Genomic DNA, 13,835 nt, shown 5'->3' on the forward strand with positions numbered 1-13,835 from the left:
TATATATATATATATTCTTCATATATATATATGAAGAAAATAAAGGGACCGATGGCCCCGGAGGGACATGGGAGTCTTTCCTTTCTTTTTAATGACTGTTACCTTTCTTCATGAATAACAGTCTTGATGTCCTCCCGCAAGCTTATCAAGTCTTCTGTTATTGGGGCTCAATGCGTCCAATCTGTTATTTCTTTCTTTTTGCAATGGCCCACTTTAACATTTTGTTTTTCTTATAAATAGTTCTCTTGCTGACTTCAGACATGTAAACTGTCAAGTGGGACTCAGAAACATCGGTAATAATGCTGGCTTTCCTGATTGGTTTGTCATCCTCAGAAAGAAAGGGAGTTACTTGCATGAACTGCCATCAAACCAGTAAGACTGTATTTATGCATCCATCATTTCCAGGATTTTTTGTAACCTGGGTGTATTTCCCCTAAATCACCATGCCTCCGTGTCACCAGGCCCTGCTCTCTTACACTCACTTCAATGCCAGACCATTGATAATAATGCCCAATGTTGTATCCAGTGGGGACAATGGGTTCTTCTTTACAACAAGTATTGGTAAGCAAAAGGTGGCTTTAAGTTCAGGGTGTGTAACATGTGCTTTTTTTGAAACATAAGGCCTTTGGTCTGATGAATCACTCATATTTTGGTGGTTTCCCTGTAAAGCCACTGACAACAAAGTAGACTTTAGTCACCATCCTTTTTCCCTGCTTCCTTTTCCCTCTTTTCTGTTCGAATAACTTTTAGTCCTTCAGTTTCCCCAGGGCACAGACTGGGGAGAGGGAATTCCCATTTCCCCACTTTCTCGCGTTGTTTTGGTTAATCATATTGGTAAATGCTTTAGCTCAGGACCAGGCCTCTTTCCATTGGATAGGCAGGCACTGCCCCTTGGGGAGTCCTCTCATCATGCTTTTGTTTGGTGCTTCTCTTTTTATGCTCCTGTGCTGTCTCAGCCTGATGCTGCTTATGGTTGAGCTTGACCTTCAGACCAATGATCGTTTTTGGCTTCTTCAAATGTTCATGAGCCTCTCCACTTCTTTCCGTCTTTCTCTTTTTCCAATGATGATCAAAATGGTACTCACAGAGCTTGTGGAGTAACTTGATATGTTCCTTTTGTGGTGTGGTGAAGGCAGCTAACGTCTCAGGACATACTCTCTGGAACTCAGTGAACTACTCAATTTTCGGGTCCTTGAGACCCACAAGCCAATTCTTCGCAGCCAGTGAGAGGAAAAGAAACATCGCATCTGTTGAGATGTTCTCCAAATTCAGGTGGGCCAGATTCACTGTCATATTTTAGCTCGCTTGAACTGGCTTGAATTTTCTTTAGCTTTGACCTGAACTTACAGATGAGAAATTGATGTTCTGTTCCATAGTCAGTTCCTGATCTGGTTTGTACTGCTGATATTGAGCTTCTCTGCCATCTCTTTTCCCAGATGTGATCAATTTGATTTCTGTGTATTTCATCTGGCGAAATCCCTGTGTGTAGTCACCATTTTTATTGTTGAAAAAGATATTTGCTAGAAACAAGTTGATCTTGAATAATTCTATCATCCTATTTCCAGGCTCATTATTATCAGCAAGACCATATCTTCGGACTAGTGTTCCTTTCTCTTTGTTTCCAACTTTTTCATTCCAATTGCCAGTAATTATCAATGCATCTTGATTGCATGTTTGATAAAGTTGTTGGTAGTATTTTTCAAATTCTTCATCACTAGCTTTGGTGGTTGCTGTATCAATTTAAATCATAGTTGTATTGATGGGATTTCTTTGACGGCAGAGAGAAATACTCCCATCACAGATAGCATTGTCCTTCAAGACTGATTTTGCAATGTCCTTTTTGACAATGAATGCCACGCCATTTCTCATGATTATGCTATTTACAACAGAGTAAACGAGAAGATTTTCTCATTCAAAATAGCCAATACCGGTCTATTTTAACTCACCTAAAATTTAGGATATTGATCTTTATGTTTCATTTCATTTTTATGACATCCAGTCTTCCTAGATTCATACTTTGTATATTCCAAATTCCAATTATTAGTAGGTTTTTCCAGCTGTTTTTTCTCATTTTGAGTTGTGCTCCATCAGCAAATGAAGACCCTGAAGGCTTTATTCCCACAGGCTTTACTCCACTCACGTCACTGTCGTCAGCTCTACTTTGAGAAAGCATCTTTTCCTTAATCACATTTTGAAAGCCTTTTGATCCCAGGGGCCCATCCTCGGTCCCTATCTCTGACAATGCTTTGCTTGCACTCATTAGGACTTCAGTATCTGAAAATGATTCAATGGTGTGCATAAAGTTTCAGCAGCTACTTCCTCCAAAGTGTGCAGCAGATTCCTTCCATGTAGTCTGCTCTTAGACTGGAAGATCTGCTGAAACCTGTTCACATTGGGTGACCCTGTTGGCATTTGAAGTACCAGTGACACTGCTTTCAGCCACACACAAGCCCCCGCAGGATGACAAAATGACAGACAAGTGGTAGATAATACAGTTATAGGAGAGGTTAAGTCCAGTTTGGTTGTCACATATTACGTTCGAGGCATCAGATGCCATTGAAATCAGTAGATCAGATATGATGGTATGCTATAGATAGCTACGAGGATCAGCAGGAAATATTGTGAGCTGCAGACACACATCCTAAGAGAACAGATGTAGGATCTATACTTGAAGGAAGGAAGGAAGGAAGGAAAGAAGGAAGGAAGAAGGAAGGAAGGGGAAATGGCATTAGTTCTCTATAGCTTCTCTTGGCTAGATATGAAAATATGACCCGTCCTTAAGGATGCATCAATAGGCTGTGACCTGCATCTTCTGGGGAAAGAATTCTTTTTGGAGAATCCTGGTCAGGTCAAGTTGACACAAAATTTAATTATTACAGCACACCCTTGTCAACCTGGCACCTATACACATCTCTTTAATCATATGGAATCTCCAAAGACCATAATAAAATCGTGCTTGCATGGAACATGATGTGATTAACCCGCATACAAACAAAATTGCACTAATCTCATTTACATTTTATATATATTTTAAATGAACAAGACAAAATATTTGATGCAGGCATACAAAGAGGGGATATGAATAATGATTACATTCCTAGTCTCTGTAACTAATCACGAGGCTGTAGCTTGTATTATCTCAAAAAACAAAGCAAACAAAAACCAAACTCACTGCCATTGAGTTGATTCCAACTCTTAGCAAACCTGTTGGACGGGCTAGAATTGCCAATATGAGTTTCTGAGAGTGTAACTCTTCATGGGATTAGAAAGCCCATCTTTCTGCCCCAGAGCACCTTGTGGTTTTAAACCACTGATGCTGCAGTTAGCAGCTCAACTACCCATTTTGTATTCTCTTTGCCTTCAGCAAACAGCAGAGCTGGGCATGGTTTTTTGCCTGGTGGGGTCTTGGCCATTAGTAGTAATATCAGAATTGGGTTACTGTAATTTACTATAATCTCAGAACATTGTAGTATTAAGAGATGACCTAAGGTTTTAAAAGCTCTTGAATGCCATAGCCTATGTATTAAGATATTACACTGGGTGCCTTCTACCATTTAATAAAAACAACACATAGATGACTCTTACCTGAACAATCAGTCAGTTATAAAGGCATACCTTGTATTTTATAATGGTTTCAAATCGTTGTGAAGAGTGTATCTTTAAAAAGTGAAAACTTATACTTTTTTATAGCTGATATGCTAAAAGTAATACAGCTTTACTGCTAAAGGAAACAGGCAAATTGAAACTCTTTGGGTTACATGTGACCCATATGGAAATAAATAATGAAAACAATAACATTTAAAGCACAACTAGTGCATGCTGAGGTTCTCTGCACTGGGGAGGAATCTATAGACCATCTGTGAATCCACAAGACTCCCTAACATCTCCTCACTTTAAGAACTCCTGAAAGATGTTAAGAACTCTGGTGGGCCAATGTGTTAAAGCATTGGGTTAATCACAAGATGAATGGCTCCAACCTACTAACCTCTCCTCTGTAGAAATATGAGGCTGGTCTGTTATCATATAGATTTACAGCCTCAGAAACCCTATATATGTTTGTTCTGAGTCAGAATTGACTCAGTGGGTTTAAATTTGGGTGATAAATGACAGATTAGTTAATGCTGATTTGATTTCTGTATCTTAAGTCAAAGAATGTTTTGTGGTTTTTTGTTGTTGAGTACTCTAAAGCAAATAATTGAACTACTTACGTTAAGCACTGTCACACATTCATAAAAACAATGTTATGCAATCTTGAGTAAACCCTTCTGAAGAAATGTGATTAAATGATATCTGGTGTTTATTTTGTGTGCAGTTTCTTTCTAAGAGATAGGGGGAAATTAGTTGCTTTTGATGAACATGCGTTGCCTACAAATTGATATCTATAATTTCCTGCTTTATTAATTGTCCTAGCAATTTAACCAGCAATGATTTATAAAAAACATTCTCTCTGGTTGCAAGCTCCACAGTCCGTTAGCTGATTGCTGTATGAATTATGCATGCTAATCCAAATGCAAAAGTGCATGAAAGATGCAGCCAAGGTCATTTCCCACCCAAGTGAGCTACCGTGACTGAAGGTCTTTTTAAGATAGGCTTTTGTTACTTTAACTTTGTTGCTTTCTCATGCATACATCAAGTCAAGAGTAATATGCAGACTCTAAATTTCCATCTTTAATCTATGACCAAATGTACACATCCAAAGTTCAACATTCTACAGCTAAATAAGGTCTTAATGCAGAAAGGAATTAATTTGGTTGTCAAAAAGCCTTCAGGACCTTCATTTGAGGATGGAGCTCAACTTAAAGTGAGACAAAACAACTACAAACATCAATTAATAATTGCAATTTGGATTTTACAAGGTATGAATCTAGGAAAATAAGTAGTTATAAAAAAATGAAATTTCAAAAAAAATAAATGAGATTTCTAAGATACCTACTTGGTCAACTGACTGGAAGAGATCCATATTTAGACCCATTTCAATTAAAGGTGGGTACACTCAGATATAAGTAAAATTTTGCTGAAGATCATCCAACAATGGTTGCAGCAGTACATTGACAGGGAGCTGCCAGAGGCTCAGACAGTATTCAGAAGAGGACCTGGGACAAGATATATTATTTCTGATTGTGTTAGGCTGGGTTGATGACAGAAATAAATCCAGTACACTCATATATGTGTAAGAAGGAGTTTTATAACAAGAAGCTTTAAATATCAGGAAAACATCCCAGCCTAGGCCAACTGAAGTCCATAAATCCAGTACTAGTCCATAAGTCCCTCTTCAGATTCAAACAGTCACAAGCAATGATGCAGAATGTAGGGATATTAGAGACCAGTGAGTGCAAAGTCTTGTGGATCCAATGGCCGTGGATGCAGCTCAAGGGCTCTGACTGCCATCAAGGTCAACCAGCAGGAAGGTGAAGGCTGTGAGAGAAGGGGAGGTTCTTAAGACTCTCCTTATGAGAAAGGCATTCCGACAAGGAGGCAACATCAGGCTGTGGCCTGATTGACAGGCTAAACTCCACCCTTGCACTTTTGTATCTTCAAGTTGACACTGATGTTGATGGATCATGGCTGAAAGTAAAGAGTACCAGAAAGATAATTACTTAGGCTTTATGTAAAGGAATTCCCTGTGGACCATAACAAACTATGGATAGGCTTAAGAAGATTAAAAATTCTAGAACATTTCATGTGCTCCTGCATAACCTATACGTAGATCAAAGGGCAGCCCTCAGAAGCGAGCAAAGGAATACTGTACATGGATCAAGAAGCTGTTGTGCAAAATGACGCAAACAGAACAAGAGAGCAATGCATTGTTGTGTTAAATCTGCTGTGCAAGATCTCTGTAAGCTGTTGAAAGACAAGAATTTTGCTCTGAGAACTAAGTGGTACCTGACCCAAATCATGGGATTTTCCCATCACTTTCTAAGGAAGACAAAAGAAGAAGCAAGGCATTTGAATTATGGAACTGGTGAAGAATATTGAAAGTACCTTGCGTGCCAAAAGAACAAACAAATTTGTCTTGGAAGAAGTATAGCTAAAATGTTCCTAGAGCAATATGGGGAGGCTTCCTTTCAACTTTCAACATGTTATAAGGACCAGTTCCTAGAAAAGGTAAAGTAAAGGGACAGCACAAAAAAACAGAAAAACCCTCAACTAGATAGATTGACACAGTGGCTGCAACAATGGGCTCAGACAAAAGAACAATTGTGAGGATGGTATAGGACCAGAACTTGTTTTGTATTTTAGGCTTGTTGGTACCTGAGTCGATGGCACCAAACAACAAGAAGATCAAAGAAGTATCTTATAGTATGAATTTTGTCATAAACCCAGAAAAGTATTCTCAGCTGTTAACAAACCACAGTATATGTTTCAAGACTAACTACATACTTTGTACATGTGAACAACAAAGATCAACTGCAAGAAACATACATCATAATTGATAAAGTTATGAATCAATAATAAGGGAACACTCCAGGCAATGAATTGACACAATAATTGCAACAACGAACTCAAAACTCACTAATGATCAAGAAGATGGAGCAGAGTCAGGCAATGTTTCATTCACTATTCATAAGGTGTTCATGAATCAGATGCCACTCAATAGCAACTAAGATCAGTAACATGGTTGAGAACTAGTGTTGACCTGAAAGTGTTTCCTTTACCTATATCAGGTGAAGTCCCAGGCTTTCAAACATAATTACAGAATCTGCAACATGATAGAATGAGCAGTAGGCTGTCTATGTGATGACCAAAGCATGTGTTTATCATGTTCTCAGTAAGGAATATAGCCATTCCCATAGATTCTCAAAAGTCTTTGGGACATGGATAAACATCCCATTCCTTGTGAAAACATGGGTCATACAATTGATGGCTTTGAAGCTGTGCTTTGAATTGCAATGAGAAAAACATGTCATATGGTAGTGAAGGCCAAAATATTAGCTAGTCACACATTTCACTTGTTCTTGTTAGGCGCCATTGAGTTGGTTCCTACCCATAGCGACCCTATGCACCACAGAATGAATCATTCTCACTATTGTACCTATGCTTGACCCCATTGTTGCAGCCACTGTGTCAATCCATCTAATTGAGAGTCTTTCTCTGTTTCAGTATCCCTCCACTTTACTAAGCACGATGTCTTTCTCCAGGGACCGGTCTCTCCTGACAATATATCAAAATATGTAAGATGAAGTCTCACCATGTTCTAAGGAGCATTCTGGCCCTACTTCCAAGACAGATCTGTTTGTCCCTTTATCAGTTCATGGGGCCTTCAATATTCTCCAGCACCACAATACAAATGTGTCAATTCTTAATCAGTCATTGTGGTAGTTACATAATCTGGTGTCAGATTGAGGATTAAGAGTGTAGGGGTGGAGTATAGCCTGTCAATCAGATATTGTCAATGAGGCCTCTGTGTGGGCATGGCCTTCTCCTGAGGATTCTGGGAACTCCTGTTTTTCCTCCTTGGAGGTGGGAGACACTCTTTCTCTAGACTCACTCCCTGGGAATCATTGCAGCTGACAAGACACATGGAACTACGCTAGTACCCTGAGCTGGAGAAGCCACACTGAGACCCCTGCCAACACTGAGATGCTTACAATGCCACTGGATCCACAAGCCTTCCCACCCACTGGCCTGTGATCTTCTTGTATTCTGCATCACTGCATGTGTTTCATGAGTCTGTAGAGGGCTTTATAGATTAGTATCGGACATATGGGATAATTTATAGATTAGTATCGGACGTATGGACTTGACCTGCACTGGGCTGTGATATTTTCTCAATATTCAGCTGCTCTTGTATATAAAGCTCTTTCTTATACATAGATGACTGTCTATGTATTTGTTTCTCTAGTCTACCCAGACTAACACAGTTGTCTTTATTGAATGTCCAACTTTCACATGCATAGAGACAATTGAAAATACCAGGCCTTGGGTTAGGTGCACCTTAGTCTTCAAAGTAACAACTCTGCTTTTCAATATCTAAAGAGGTCTTGTGAATCAAATTAATTAAATGAAACACATCTGTCTTTTGATCTTTTTAAAAATAATTTTATTAGGGGCTCATACAAGTCTTATCACAATCCATACATACATCAATTGTGTCAAGCACGTTTGTACATCTGTTGCCATCATCATTCTCAAAACACCTGCTTTCTGCTTGAGCCCTTGGTATCAGCTCCTCATTTTTCTCCTCCTTCCCCGCTCCCACCTCCCCCCTGAAACCTTGATAATTTATAAATGTGTCTTTTGATCTTTTGGCTGCTGCTTCCATGAGTGTTGATTATGGATCCAAGTAAAACAAAAATATTGAAAACATTAAACTTTTCTCCATTTATCATGATGTTACCTACTGATGCAGTTTTAAGGATTTTAGTCTTTTATACATTGAGTTATAATCCATACTGAAGGCTGCAATCCCTGATCTTCACCAGAAAGTACTTCAGGTCCTCCTCACTTTCAGCAAGCATGGCTTTGTCATCTGTATATAGCAGGTTGTTAATAACCCTTCCTTGAATCCTGATGCTGCATTTTTTCTTCATGTAACTCAACTTTTCTGATGATTTGCTCAGCATACAGATTGAATAAGTATGGTGAGAGGATACAACCCTTATTTTTTAACCTTGTTCTGTTTAAAAAGCAAAACAAAACAAATACCGAGCTTTTGATCCATGTATAAATTCCACAGGGCCACAATGAATGTTCAGGAAAACCAATTCTTCTCAAGGTTATCCATAGTTTGTTATGATCCACACAGTCATATGCCTTGGCATAGTCAATAAAACACAAATAAACATCTTTATGATGTCTCTGCTTTGAACCAAGATCCATACGACACCAGCAACGATGTTCTTTGTTCCGAGTGCTCTTCTGAATCAAGGGCGGCTCTTTGTCAATGTACTGCTGTAACCACTGTTAAATGATCTGTAGCAAAAATTTTACTTGCGCATGATATCAATTATATTGTTCTATTGTTTGAGCATTCTGTTGGATCACCTTTCTTTAGAATGAGTATGAATATGGACCTCTGCCAGTCAGTTGGTCAAGTAACTGTCTTCCAAATTTCCTGGCATAGAAGAGTGCTTCCAGTGTTTCATGAGCCTGTTGAAATATTTCAGTTGGTTTCTCATCAATGCCTGGAGCCTTGTTTTTGGCTAATGCCTTTGTGCTGCTTGAATTTCTTCATTCAGTAGCATTGGTTCTTGCTCATAGGCTACTTCCTGAAATGGTGGAATATCGACTAGTTCTTTTTGGTAGAGTGACTCTCTGTGTTATATCCATCTTCTTTTGATGTTCCTGCATTGGTCAATATTTTGCTTATAGAATCTTTCAGTTTTTCAGATTAAGGCTTGAATTTTTCTTCAGTTCTTTCAGTTTAAGATATATTGAGGATTTTCTTCCCTTTTGGTTTTCCAACTCTAGGGCTGAGCACATTTCATATTTGACTTTATCTTCTCCACCTGCCCTTTGAAATTTTTGGTTTGCTTCTTTGACTTTATCAAGGGCAAGTTTCAGAGTCTCTTCGGATATCTACTTTGATCTATTCTTTCTTGCCTCTCTTTTCAAAGGCCTTTTGCTTTCTTCATGAATGATGTTCTTGATGTCCTCCAACATCTCATTAGGTCTTCCATCATTAGCATTCAATGTGTCAAATCTGTTCTTGAGATATTCTCTAAGTTCAAGTGGGATAGACTCAAGTTTATGTTTTGGCTCTAAAGAAGGATTTCTTTAATTATTTCAGCTTTAACCCAAACTTGCATATGAGCAATCTATAATCTGTTTTGCAGTCAACCCCTGGCCTGGATTTCGCTGCTGATATTGAGATTCTCCAGTCTCTTCTCATAGATACAGTCAATTTGATTTCCGTATATTCCATCTGGAAAAGAACTGTGTATGTAGTTGCTGTTTAAAAAAGGTATTTTCTATGAACAAATCGTTGGTCTTGCAAAGTTGTATCATGCCATCTCTAGCTTCATTTCTCTCCATGTTTTCCAACTACTATTCCTTCCCCTTTCTTTCCAACTTCTGCCTTCCAATCACCAATAACCATTAATGTACCTTGCATGTTTGATCAATTTCTAGCTGACAGTGTTGGTAGACTTCGTTAACTTCTTCATCACTTGCTTTTGTGGTTGGTGAATACATTTAAATGATAGTTGTATTGATTGAATTTCCTTGAAGGCAGATAGATATAATCCTATTGCAGACAGTACTGTCCTTCAAGATAGATTTTGCAGTGTCCTTTTTTTTTCTTTAACCACAAATGCTAACACTATTCCTCTCTATTATGGCATTCTCAGCATTGTAAAACATGCTTTTCTGAATCAAAATGGTCAATACTAGACCATTTTAGCTCACAGATGCTGAGCTTTATACATTCGATTTCAGTTTTGATGACTTCCAATTTTCCTAGATTCATACTCTGCACATTCTAAGTTCTGAATATTAGCAGATTTTGCAGCTCTTTCTCCTTACCTAGAATCATGCCCCATCAGCAAATGAAGATTCCATTCCCTCAGAAGCCGATAGCCGAGTCTTCCGTAGGGCAATGCAGGCAGTTGGGCCACAGGCAGCAAACAGCAGGGTGGGTCACCAACAATCAGTAAGACCACAGGATCTGACAGTCCCAAGCTCAAGCAGTGCATACACCAGCAGTGTGACAAAGCAGTTCTCAAAGAAACCTCAAGCTCTAGTGACATGATCCACAGGTTGGCAGTCCACAGGTAGTGTAGCTCATGAGTTGAAGCAGAGAAATAGCAGCCACATGCTGCTCAGATCACCAGAGAGCAGGAGAGAGAGAGGTGGGGCTTGCTAAGCCATTTAATCTCTTTGCCCTCCAATCAAACTGGAACCTTATTAATCCCACATGTTCCTATTGGCCAGATTGGCACAATAAACCTACCTATCACAACCATGGTCAACTCTACTCTGAGAATGCAGCTTCCTCTTAGTTACATTCTGAGGGTCCTCTCATCTGAGGACCCACCCTCTGGCATTATCTCCGACAAAGTTCTGCTTCCATTTATTAGGACTTCAGTATCTGACAATGTTTCAAAGCTATGCATAAAGCTTTCAGCAGCTACTTCCTCCAAAGTGGGCAGCTGATTCCTGCTTCATGTCTGTTCTTGGTGGGGAATCTCCACTGAAGCCTGTTCACTTTGGATGACCCTGATGGCATTTACAATAATAGTGACATAGGATCCAGCATCATAGAAAATGCAAGTCACCATAGTATGACAAACTGAAAAATCAATGAGACAGCTAACTATAAATGCTACATATAATTACTGTACAACAATACTTCTTCATAATAAAATGATAACATTTTTTATTATGAAAAAATTTCCTGGAATTTCTGCATAGTATATTATCACGCAACGCTCCATGGGATGTAGTAGAAGTTAAAGAGGCTTAGTTTTTTTAAAAAGTGATTTTATTAAACCTTTAAAAATATGCCGTAGGAAGTTATCCTGTACTTGCAGGGGAAAAAAGTTAATAAATCTGAATGACTCTGTTTTTCCCCATGAATGTTAACTACCTAACTCCTAGTCTATTTGTATATCTACTAGGGCACCTCCTGAAAAAATAAGCAATCCCATCATTCTCATACTAGCTTGTTCGTAACCTAGATTTTTGTTATTGTACTTGATGTTTTACTTATCAGTGTTACCTAGAAATTTCATGAGTCAGAATTTCAGAAAAATCTTATATATAGTACTCTATGGCAGTAAAGATCATTCCTATTACTTATGGCTTTGAAATAATATATTGGTTCTTGTTTGAGTAAAAAAGACTGGTGGAAATTTCACTTAAGTAGTAGAGAGTACACACAAGAAATTTTACTGAGGAACAGATAGAGAGGGCTTAAGTAGAAAAAACATGTTTTGAAAATGAAGATGGCAACAAATGTACAAATGTCTTGACACAATGGATGGATGGATGGAAGGATTTTGAAAAGAGCTGTATGAGCCCCCAATAAAATGATTAAAAAAAGAAAAGGAAAGAAAATTTACCGCCATTAAAAATCGAACAACTACCAATGATGTTTTGTCTTTCAAAGGCTTTCTGACAATAAGTTATCTACAAGTTAATGCCTGCTTTCTATGTTCCTGCAGTGGTCTGTCCTTCCTGTCTGCTACATTCACAATGTTGTGAGTTTTGTTCAATATCTTGTTTCCATGTACCAGTAGCTCCTGAACAATATGACCTGGAGGTCTTGTCAAAGGAGATGGCTGAGCCTACTCCCAGAGTTTCTAATTCTATTGCTGTGTGGTGGTAGCTACTAGAAATTGCATTTATAACAAGATCTCAGGAGATGCTCCTAGATATTGGTCCGGGACTTATCTTAGGAGAAATACTACTCAATTATATCACAAACTTTATGAGAAGAGGGAGAGGGTTTGTGCCAATATACTCAGCATCCTATCCTAAAGAAAAACCCGCTGCCATTGAGTCTACCCTGATTCCTCATGACCCCCCTATATTACTGATTAGAACTGCTTTAGAGTGAATTGTAGGCTTTAATATTTACAACAGCAGATTGTCAAGCCTTTCTTCCACAGTCAGCCTGTGGGATTTTGAACCACTAACCTTTAGGTTAGTAATTGAGTCCAAATCGTGTGTGCTACATCGGGACGTAATTCCTTCCCTAGTGCCTAGCATATAGTTATCACAAATAAATATCTTTGGATTACAAAGTAGTGTCTAAGCCCTACCTTATTCTCAATGGAACATAGGGAATTTTCAACCAATTCACTAAGAATATCTGCCAGTGAACTTAAAAATATCACATTGACCCAGGGCCCTCTGCTACTAAAAAAGCAAAGGTATCTAGAGACACTTCCTGTAAAGGTTTTATTTTTATTTCTCCTGAATCACTACTTGATGGCAATGAAATAGGCATGACATGAAACTGATTGACTGTGGAGACAGCCCTTCAAGGTGCCTTGAGCCAGCAAAGGCAACAGAAGTCTTTTTTTACAGGGCCATCTGCTTTTGATTTTTTCCAGCTGATCCCATAAAAGACTTACAGGAGACAAAGGGAAGATTAAATTTATAATCCACCAAAATAATTAATCCTCACAGATAATAATTTTATCATTGTCAATGTACCATAAGACTTATTCAATATTGATACTCAATTATATCCTAAATATATCATGTGTTCATATAATTTTGTACTTTTTAACACTGTTAACACTGATATTTGAAGGTAGGTTTTCTAGGACTAGATTTTGATCCAGAAAAGAACTATGATGCTAATGACTCATTCTTTTAGTACATGTATAATCCTCATAAATTATTATCACTCTTAAATGCCTACTTTTCTGAAGGGTTGCTGAGAAGAAAGGTTTTCCCTTGCTTTACAAACCTGCTACAAATTCCTCACCTCCCTCCCTCGTTTGAATGCCCTAGAAAAGGAAAGCAGTACACTACACAAACTGAAAAAAAAAAGTTCTATTGCGTTGATTCTGACTCTCAGTGTCCCTATAGGACAGAGTAGAACTGCTCCAGTGAGTTTCTGAGACTGTAACTCTGTATGGGTGTAGAAAGAACTATTAGGAGCAGGGAATTTATTTGGATAATGAAAAACTGGGTAAGTAAAATCTTTCCACCACTGTCAATAGCAATTGTTGTGATATATACATAATTTATTTTATATATTCATAGTGATTTCAAAATGTGAAAATATCTTATAAGCTTACAATGACTCAAATCAGTGAGGTGAGCAAGAGGTGTCAGCAAGAAGTTGAATTGCTTGTTTGGGGTTTTATGGTCAATAGAAGAGTAACAATAAATTCTCAAGGGCAGTGATAGTTCAGTGGTAGGACTCTTGCCTTTCATGT

At 38.3% G+C, this 13,835-nt stretch overlaps 1 pseudogene; it reads right to left on the bottom strand.

The window, feature by feature from the left end:
• Nucleotides 1–364: 364 nt before the first annotated feature.
• On the bottom strand, nt 365–4,960 carry LOC101657096 (annotated as a pseudogene).
• Nucleotides 4,961–13,835: the final 8,875 nt, after the last annotated feature.

Source organism: Echinops telfairi, unplaced genomic scaffold (genome assembly GCF_000313985.2).
Source record: "Echinops telfairi isolate 266 unplaced genomic scaffold, ASM31398v2 ScPeMD7_4;HRSCAF=17, whole genome shotgun sequence".
NCBI classification, from domain to species: Eukaryota; Metazoa; Chordata; class Mammalia; order Afrosoricida; family Tenrecidae; genus Echinops; species Echinops telfairi.